This window comes from Suricata suricatta, chromosome 16 (assembly GCF_006229205.1).
Source record: "Suricata suricatta isolate VVHF042 chromosome 16, meerkat_22Aug2017_6uvM2_HiC, whole genome shotgun sequence".
Classification (NCBI taxonomy): Eukaryota; Metazoa; Chordata; class Mammalia; order Carnivora; family Herpestidae; genus Suricata; species Suricata suricatta.
In genome coordinates, this window is record NC_043715.1 from 55,429,287 (window position 1) to 55,439,804 (window position 10,518).

The 10,518-nt window shown below is 48.6% G+C and overlaps 1 long non-coding RNA gene across 1 annotated transcript in view; it reads left to right on the forward strand.

Annotated features, from left to right (window-relative positions):
- Nucleotides 1-9,806: 9,806 nt before the first annotated feature.
- Nucleotides 9,807-10,518, forward strand: part of LOC115280114 — a 7,864-nt gene continuing 7,152 nt past the window's right edge. The window contains exon 1 of the long non-coding RNA XR_003903653.1: nt 9,807-10,262. This is a non-coding gene — a long non-coding RNA (uncharacterized LOC115280114). The remainder of the gene's footprint in view (nt 10,263-10,518) is intronic.

Genomic DNA, 10,518 nt, shown 5'->3' on the forward strand with positions numbered 1-10,518 from the left:
GAACAGCTGAGTTACACCCACACTGCCTAAAAATCTGCTGAGATGAGGGGCCGCTGGGGGGCTCCGTCAGGGAAACGTCCGACTCTTGACTTTGGCTCAGGTTATGCTCTCGCAGTTCATGAGCTCCAGCCTCACACCAGGCTCTGAACTAACAGTGCCGAGTGTGCTCAGGATTCTCTCTCTCCCTATCTGCCCCTCCCCCATCTGTGCATATGCACGCTCTCAAAATAAACAAACTTAAAAAAATTCTAAATACATAAAGTTGGGGATGAAATTCAGACACATTCTCAGGAAAGAAGAAACCTGAGGATTAATTTTTCTTGAAATACACAACAGGTTATGAAGAGAACATGTTTTAAAAATATGGGACTTTTATTAATCATGTAACTCACTTTTTTTAAGTTTATTTATTTATTTATTTTTGGGAGAGACAGAATCTCAAGCAGGCTCCACGCTGTCAGCACAGAGCCCAACACAGGGCTGGATCCCAGGAACCTTGAAATCACGACTTGAGCCAAGGCCGAGGGTCGGATGCTTCACCGACTGAGCCCCCCAGGCCCCTTGTGCTCTGAGTTCTAAATGTTCCGGTTCCCGTACGGCACTACGTTACGGAGGAACTCTAGGATACAGCAGGAGCACGAAGGTACTTAACAACTGAGGAACGGGAACACACTGAGTTGCAGGTTCTACCGTTAGTCCAGAAAGAATAGGGCGACTGAAGTGAAATAAAGCATCCCATTTTCTCATTTTAGGGAGGGCTCTCTCATCTGAAGAAATTACAGAGTCCCAGTTTTGTGCAGTTACGTTTAAAGCCTCCCTGCGATTGGGAATCAAAAAGCAGAACAGGTGAAATCAGTCTCCGCTGTTTCTGGGGTTGCCGCCCCGAATCCCCATCGGCCCACTGTCCTCACGCGCTTCTGACCGGAGGCAAAACAGAACTTAGAAAGCACTTAACCTCGAGATCCTCAGGAAGACGCACAGCCTTGCCAGGCCTCCAGAGGCTCTCAGACCACGGAGGCCCTCACCATCCTCGAGGGGAGGCTGTCCATGCTGAGGGCGTGACGGACCACCACGGGAGCTAGAGGACAATCCTCGGAGGGTACAGGAGCCCGGTGAGCGCTGGACAGGAAGTGTCCCTCTGGCACAGCGGGAGAAACCCACCCACACGTCTCAAACTTATTTCTACTCGAGGAGGGCTGCGCAAGCCACCGTGTGAGGCCTGCTCCTTGACATCGGAACCTCTCCTCTGTGGTCTGCGTCATTCGTGCCCACCTACCTGAGTGTGCGGCTACTGTCTCCTTTCTCTTCACATCCCAGCGCTCCTCCTTTTGCTCCAAAAAGATGACCAGGTCTGGCTGTGACACACGATCTGTTTATTAGGGAAAAAAAGGAACATGAGTATTGCCGGAGATTCTCACTTTCCATCCTCTATTGTGCTCAGTAGAGAAGAGAGGACATCGTAGAATTCTAGAAAATCTAAAAAGAGAACTACCCTATGACCAAGCAATTATACTACTAGGTATTTATCCAAAGGATACAAAAATACAGATACAAAGGGGAACACGCACCCCAATGTTCACAGCAGCACTATCAGCAGTAGCCAAAGTATGGAAGGAGCCCAAATGTCCATCGAGTGAGGAGTGGATAAAGATGTGGTGTATGTATGTGTATAATATTCCAATGTGCATATATATAACATGAGCGCGCACGCGCGCGCACACACACACACACACACACACACACACCGTGGAATACTACCTACCCATCAAAAAGAATGCCATCTGGCCATTTGCAATGACATCGATGGAGCTAGAATGCATTGTGCTAAGTGAAATAAGTAAATCAGAGAAAGCCAAATACCATATGATTTCACTCACATGTGGAGTTTAAGAAACAAAACAGATGAACATACAGGAATGGGAGGGGAGAGAAGAGAAGGCAATACACCACAAGAGACTCTTACTGATAGAGAGCCACCAGAGGGGTGATGGTGATGAAGGGAGGTGGGTGGGGGGTGGGCTGGATGGGCGATGGGCATTAAGGAGGGCACCTGTCGTGATGAACACTCCGTGTTGTAAGCAAGTGATGAATCACGGAGTCCTACTCCAGGAAGCAATATTGCACTGTGTGTTAACTAAAATTTAAGTTTTAGGGGTGCCTGGGCTGCTCAGTCCCTTAAGCACCTGACTCTTGATTTCAGCTCAGGTCATGATCTCACGGTTGGGGAGTTCGAACCCTGCATCAGGCTCTGCATTGACAGTGAGAAACTTGCCTGAGATTCTCTCTCTCTCCCCCCTCTCTTTGCTCCTCCCCCAAGAATAAGTTTTGTTTTGTTTTTTTTAATAACAAAATAGGAGCACTTGGGTGGCTCAGTCAGTTAAGCGGCCGACTTCGGCTCAGGTCATGATCTCACGGTTTGTGGGTTTGAACCCCACATCAGGCTCTGTGCTGACAGCTTGGAGCCTAGAACCTGCTTCGGATTCTCTGTCTCCTCTCTCTGCCCCTCCCCCGCTCATGCTCTGTCTCTCTCTCTCTCTCAAAAAATAAATAAAAACTTAATAATAATAATAATAATAATAAAATTTGAGTTAAAAAAATAAAATTACTCACCCTAAGCCAAAATAAAAGGAATCATTCACCCTCGCTCCAGGACTCCTGGCTCTGGAAGTTATTCCCTGTGGTCCCCTTACTTGTTATGCATAAACTTTCCCATGTGTGACAACTCCACTTGGTGTCATTTCTATCCGTGACTCGGCGAGAAGCAAATTCACTTTTAGTTCACGGCCAGGTCTGGCAACCCAGGCGCGTCTTCCGCAGGCTCTGGCCTCTGCTTCCCTGGCTCCTGACAGAGGCGGCAGCGCTCCGCACAAGGCCACTCCGGCTACACCTGTCCAGTGTCTGGGGCGGGGGGGCTCTCATTCTTCATACCTGTGCCTGCCGGCCTGGTGGCCCCGAGATCCAGGGGCCGCTCTGAACACCAGCACTCAGGAGGACACTGTGGGGAAGAGCCACACCAGGTCTGGGGCACAGCTTTTAGAGATGAACTGGACAGCGTGGTCGCGAAAGTCTGGGCAAGCCAGCACAGTGCTCAGAATGCTCCAGGGAAACTGTTACTCACTCGGGTGACAGAAGATCACAGGACCCAGCCAGTCACAGGCCTCGGATGATCCCACCTTGCAAAATGGGAGTGGCCCAGCCGAGACCAGGCTCCGGTCTGGGAGAGGGAGATCACCAGCCCGCCTGCCTGTCTGGCCGCTTGCCTGCTCCCAGCTTAAGCCTCCACCCCGAGCACTTCCTCCTTCCCTTGCAGCCCCAGATGCAGGAGACTGCACCTCCGGGGACGCTGGAAGCAGGCACTTGGAGCAGGGAAGAGCTCTAACTGGCTCAAGGACAAACGCTTATAAAAAATACACATATACACACGCACGCACCCACACACACATACGTAATTTTAAAATGTCATATATGCGGGGCACCTGGGTGGCTCAGTTGGTTAAGCCTCCGACTTCAGCTCAGGTCAGATCTCACGTTCGTGGGTTCGAGCCCCGCATCAGGCTCTGTGCTGACAGCCAGCTCAGAGCCTGGAGCCTGCTTCAGATTCTGTGTCTCCTTCTCCCTCTGCCCCTCCCCCTCTCTGTATCAAAAATAAATAAAACATTTAAAAAAATAAAATAAAATAAAATAAAATGTCATATATGCTATATGTACCCCAAATGTTTTTCACATTCACATATCTGGGATCATTTTTGTAAATTAAAATTAAGCTTGTTGGTTTTATTAAAATACACAGGGCTTTTAGTGTTACCAACATTGAATATAATAGATAATTAACCTTTTTGCTAGCTGAATTTACTAGTCACGTTCACGTTGTATCTGTTATAATCTGTCACCAAAAATAACTTAAAATTTTGTCTCATAGTTTTCATGGATAATTGTTAAGAGTAAGTAACTTCAGTAAGTGAAAAGACTGACGGGTAAATGTTTAAACAGCTTCCAAAATCTTTGATAATCTAACACGCTTAAGTTTTGCTGAGTTAAATGTGATAAATTGGTTTGAACTTACTGGATACCTAAGTCTTTTCTGAATAAGACAGAGAACTGAAACACTGATCACTAACCATCGGGTTTATCTGTTCTTGTTTTGTTAGAGAGAAACTAAAGATAAATTTGGTTCTGGAAGTACACGTTTGATGTTTTTAATTTGTTTTAATATTTATTTATTTTTGAGAGATGGAGTCAGAGCATGAGTGGGGGAGGGGCAGAGAGAAGGAGACACAGTCTGAAGCAGCTCCAGGCTCCGAGCTGCCAGCACAGAGCCTGACACAGGGCTCGAACTCACAAACCGCAAGAGCATGACCTGAGCTGAAATCAAGAGTCAGATGCTTAAGTGACTGAGCCACCCAGACGCCCCAGAAGGGGCGTTAATAGAGGGGAAAGTTCCTGGACTTGGGCAGCCTGTATATTAAAACTCATTTCTGACGTAGCCAAGCCCTTAAGTATCAAGTGGAAGCGACACTCTGCCTGGAGACTTCGGTCTTCTGGGAAGACAGAACGGGCTAACAGAACCCTGAGAAGATTCTGGCAAAGTCCTATCAGGAAACACAAGAAAACAGGGTAAAGTTAGTGCCAGCAGCTCTCACCAGAATCAGAGCTGCCCCCCGGGGAAAACGAAAAGCCCAGTCATCTCTCTGCCGTCGGCGCGGAGCCCTTTTCAGATCCTCTGTCCCCCTCCCTCCCTCTCTCCCTCTCTCTCTGGCCCTCCCCAGCTCGTGCTCTCTTCCTCTCTCAAAAATAAACATTTAAAACAATTTAGATGATATCACAGTTGATGGGGGCAAAATAAATAAAAATAAAAAATAAAAAAATTTAAAAATTTAAAAATAATACAATAAATAAAACAAAAGCTCGGCCCATTTGCAATGACTTATGGGAGAACGTTCCAAAATGCTCTGACTCCTCCTCACCTCCAGATCCAGACTGGCCAGTAAGTGTATAATTAACCCCAGCAGGAATGAATGCACTTGACCAACATGGAAACATCTCCTCTCCCTACCCAGTGAAGTTAAGCTTCATCTAAACTGGAGACTGATGGACCTCAAAATAAGAAAAAATATCGGGGCGCCTGGGGGGCTCAGTCGGTTAAGCCTCAGACTTCGGCTCAGGTCAGATCTCACATTTGTGGGTTCGAGCCCCACGTCAGGCTCTGTGCTGACAGCTAGCTCAGACCCTGGAGCCTGCTTCCAGTTCTGTGTCTTCTTCTCTCTCTGCCCCTCCCCCTCTCATGCTCTGTCTCTCTATTAAAAATAAATAAAACATTAAAAAGTAAAAAAAAAAAAAGAAAAAGAAAAAATAGGGACGCCTGGGTGACTCAGTCAGTTATGCGCCCGGCTCCTGACTTCAGCTTGGATCATGAGCTCATGCTTTGTGAGTTCCAGCTCCCCATCAGGCTCTGCCCTGACAGTGTGGAGTCTGACTGGAATTCTCTTTCTCCTCCTCTCTCTTTCCCTCCCCTGCTCGCTCGCTCGCTCTCTCTCTCGCTCTGTCTCAAAAATAAAGCTGAAGAAAAAAACAAACGCCTTGGGAAACATGGGTCACCCCAGGATGAACCGCACCCTACTTGGCCAGGGCCCACCCAGTACCATGAGCCACACGCATCGTACCTTCTGGAACCCACCAGACTAAAGAGGGATCTACGCAGAGGCAGGGGAGGGGGGGATGCTGCCAGCACCAGATGACAACCCTACTCCTGTGAGCGACTCACTGACCTGAAACTTCCGTTCTGGAAACACTCTCAAAATAAGGAGAGTCTCAATGGATAAAGCCCTCAAATTTAAAACACAGTAATCTCGGGGCGCCTGGGTGGCTCAGTCAGTTGAGTGTCTCGGTTTCAGCTCAGGTCATGGTCTCGCAGTTCGTGGGTTTGAGCCCTGCGGCGGGTGCTGTGCTGACAGTGCGGAGCCTGCTTGGGAACATCTCTCTCCACCCGCCACCGCTCCCCCCGCTTCCTCTCTGACTGGTGCTCTGTCTCTCTATACTTAAAAATTAAAAACAAAACAAAAAACAACAGAAAACAACCAGCCACAAAAGGGGCGCCTGGGTGGCTCGGTCAGTAAAGCGTCTGACCTGGGCTCAGGTCATGATCTCTCGTGCGTAGGTTTGAGCCCCGGAGGCTCGGAGCCTGGAGCCGCTTCAGATTCTGCGACTCCCTCTCTCTCTGCCCCTCCCCCACCCGCACTCTGTCTCACAAAAGTAAACATTTTTAAAAAAAGAGCGAGAGAAAGAAAAACACATCATGACCATCTGTATGATACTCGTTCTGTTCTGATTTCTTCAGCCTTACTGCTGGCTGCCAGGCCCCTTTAACGGATTAAATCACTCTCTCCCTGACTGCTAATAAATACCACAGCTTACATAGCACAGCAATGTTCCCGTCCCCTCTTCCTCTGGTCTGGTGTTACAGGGAACACTTTCTTAACGTTACCTCCGGTCACCGTTATCCTGGAGATGCCAAAAGCTATCAACACAGTGGCTTGTCCTGGGGGAGAACTTCCCTGGCAAAGAGCAGTAACATCGCAGCAAAAGGAAACTAGCAGAACACTGCTCTCCTTACCGTGTGGACCTTGCATACTTGCATCCTGTCCGGTACAAGTTGTGTCCGAGCCCACAGAGACCATAAAATCACAAACGATAGTACTACGAGGTTACACGAGGTAACGGCCTGGGGGCCCACAAGCAGATCGAAAACTAGTTGAGAAAGGGCGCCTGGGTGGCTCAGGTCATGATCTCGCGGTCTGTGGGTTCCCACCCTGGGTCTGAGCTGGGTCCCAGCTCAGAGCCTGGAGTCTGCTTCGGATCCTCTGTCTCCCCTCTCTCTGCCCCTCCCCCACTCATGCTGTCTCTCTCCATCTCTCAAAAATAAATAAACACTAAAAAAAATTTTTTTCTACCTAGCTGAGGGGAAATTCTGCTCTTCAGACTTACTGACATGCCCACGTCCAGCAGCTCTAGGAGACGGGCCTTCGGCTAGTGCCCCTGGAGAATGAGAGCAGAATGCAACTAGAGGAGGGCTCTGTCCCAGCCAGACCCCAGCACCTGACCTTTCCGGCCCACCGGCACGTCTCCACCTGCCCTTGACCCACATTTTCGCTCAGCTCTTCTTTCCTGCTTATCTTTCAATTCGGGCAAGAGACTTGCTGGGCGTAGCCTCCCATCATGGAGATGCAAACCTCCGAACCTCAAGCAACACGGGTGCCCCGACAAAGCCGCAGTGCCCTGGCCACCAACACGGCGTGAGCGGAACCTCCAAACTGCAGCTGCAGACGGGCCACAGAGTGCCTGACAATCACCCACACCTCACAGCACTGCGAAATCTCCACCCGATGAGCACAAGCCCCGCTGATGTAACGTACAAAGTACTGACCTGTTTCCGTACGGACCGCGCAGGACCTTACGTCCGCCTCTACACAGTACGACAAGGCTCCGCTTTCTCACCATCCATCCCAGCTCTAAATAAAAGGAACCCACTCAGCCTCGCTTGGGAAGTCAAGGCTCCGGAAGTTATTCCCAAGCATCTCCTTACTTGCTGCAAATAAAATTCTCTTTGTGTCACAATTTTACCCAATGTAATGGTGAAGTTCGCCTTTAACTTTAAGTCACTCGATGACTCTTACCTGGCGTACCTTCTGTCTGTCACTCACCAAGGAGGGAACTCATGTCACCTTGGTTATATTAAGGATAACTAGTTCTGGCTTAAGTGTGTTCCCTGCATTACCCATAAGATAATTTTTAACCCAGTCATGTGCTCTCATGTTTTCTCTAGCTCTGAGTTAAGGGGATGGCATCTGATCCACAAAACCACCAGATACACTGTTCCCCCAGGATACATTGTGAAATGAAGGCATCCACACAGGCATACACATTTTTAAGTGCTCTACTCATATCATACAGTTACATGCAGTGTCTCTGTGTCCTGGATGGAAAGTTTTAGTGGGTTACAAACGTACTTAGCACATTCTACGGTGAATGTGAATTTCACAACAATGCACAGACATCTTGCTGAAATGCAGATTCTGTTCATGAATTCTGGGGTGGGGTCTGAGTCTACATTTCTAATGAGGCAGTAGCCTGTGGGCCAAAGGATACATTTTTTTTAATGTTTTTTATTTATTTTTGAGAGACAGAGAGAGGCAGCGAGAGTAGGGGAGGGTCAGAGAGAGAGAAAGATACAGAATCCGAAGCAGGCTGCAGGCTCTGAGCTGTCAACACAAAGCCCGACGCGGGGCTCAAACCCACGAACCGTGAGATCATGACCAGGGCCGAAGTCGGACGCTTAACCAACTGAGCCACCCAGGCGCCCCTAGGATACACTTTTTAATAACAAAGATGTAGAACTCCAAGGATTCTGGGAGACCTGAGAACTGGAGGCATTTTACAGCAATTGCAGGTGCTACTAGAACAGCAAAAATGGCCCAACAATGCTTTTTGAGCAATTACCAGTTATCATATAGCATTCTAATGAATTTTTCATAAATTAATGCACAAAAAATAATCTAACAAAACATATTATTCTTCATTTGTCAGACATCCAGTGCACGGAAGGGATCAGGCTTCCATCCAGGTATCCCTTCCATCCAGGTTATCAGCCCGAGAGCTGATCTAAAATGACACACAGGTCAGTGTACAGGGAGGACCCCAAAGCAGTGTCATGAAGGCGGCAAACCTGAGCAGAGTGACGGAAACAAGACGGGATCCACTCAAAACTGATCGACCCTTTACACTTTACCCGCACATCTGCACATACAAAAAGTAATTATAGGGGCGCCTGGGTGGCTCAGTCGGTTAAGCATCCCGCTTCGGCTCAGGTCATGATCTCACAGTTCATGGGTTCGAGCCCCACGTCGGGCTCTGACAGCTCAGAGCCTGGAGCTGCTTCAGATTCTGCGTCTCCCTCTCTCTGACCCTCCCCTGCTCGCATTCTCTCTCTCTCTCTCTCTCTCTCTCTCAAAAATAAATTAAAAAACATTAAAAATATGAAATTTTTTTAAAAAGTAATTATATACACATTAAAAGTGATAGAGTATAGAACTGTCCTGGTAACTTAAATTAAGAAACATTTTCAGTGGCGTAAAACTTATATATCCATGTGTGGATGACGTCTTTTTAATCACACTAAGAAAACACACAGAATGCTATAAAGAATACAACTATCTCCCATATATATATATGTATACCTATCTTAACTTTCTAGTATTTGAATAAAACTTTGAGGGAAGAAAGTGAACAGCTAATGTTTCTGAGTCTACTTCACTGAAAAATTTTTCAATAATCATTGATGCCATGTTAGGGTTTAGAATTTTAAGGCACTAAAACATGTTAATTTACTGGTTCTTGTTTTCTTCTTCTGAAAATACAAAGAAGAGAGTGGGTCTGAGACAGGAGCGCGGAGGAAAACAGAATAAAAGGGAAACTTGCAGGACAACGGCCTGAATTATTTAGAAACACGAGCGCCACAAGTCAGTAGCTCCAAAGTACGCAAGAGTGAGACGCTTCATTTTCCGACGGAAACTATAAGAAGAGGAAAGGAGTTTGCAGTTTAAATGCGAAGGCTTCGGCACCTTGGGGTAAATCCACCTGACTTCCTTATGAATGATAACGTGGAAAACACTGACGCGATGGAGGAGCCCCGGCGAGAGGGCAAAGGGCCAAGTAAAAGAAGTTACCACCAGCAGTAAGGCGGCGAGCCGGTACCCGTGCCGGAGGCACGCGAAGGACACGTGATCCCCGCTGTGCGCCGGTTCCCCCAGAAGGGAATCAGAATAAGTCTAATTACTAGGAAACGGCGGAGTTATGCAAATTACAAGCCACACGGAGCTCCCACGTCCCGTAAAGTAATCGTGTCTTTTAAACGGACCATCTTTCGCATTCTAAACAGGCAACGCTCTTTTCCAGAATTTTCCGAGTTATTCTGGGACACTTCTCCACTCCGCTTATTTAACCGCATTTTCCTAATCCAGGTCTACGCAGAGCCCTGAAAGCATCAGACGGGACCTAACGGCGAACCGTCCCGCTGCCCGCGCCCCCAGGACTCGGCCCCACCCGCCACGGAAAACTCTGGGATCCCCTGTGGGCCAGTCGCAGAGGGGACGCCTCCGATCCGCGCGGGACAGGAGTTGCGAGGGACAAGTGTTCCCGTCCCTGCGGGAAGCCGGGCTGAGGGAGGGGAAAGCGGGCGCCGGAGCCGACGAGAGTCTACAACGCGAAATGTCAGTATCCTTTTTTAAACCGCTGCCTAAAAATAGGCGAAAACACTCACAAGGCAGGAACGGGAGACGTAGCTGAATCAACATTTGCGCAAAAAAAAAAAAAAAAATTTTTTTAATTGCGAGCGAGCGCGTCCACGCGTGCGCGCGCGCCGAAGGGGCGGAGGGGAGAGCAAGCGAGCCCCAAGCAGGCTCCACGCTCCGCCGGGGGCGGCCGCGGGGCGGGGGGCGCTCCGGCCCACGACCCCCCGGGACCGGG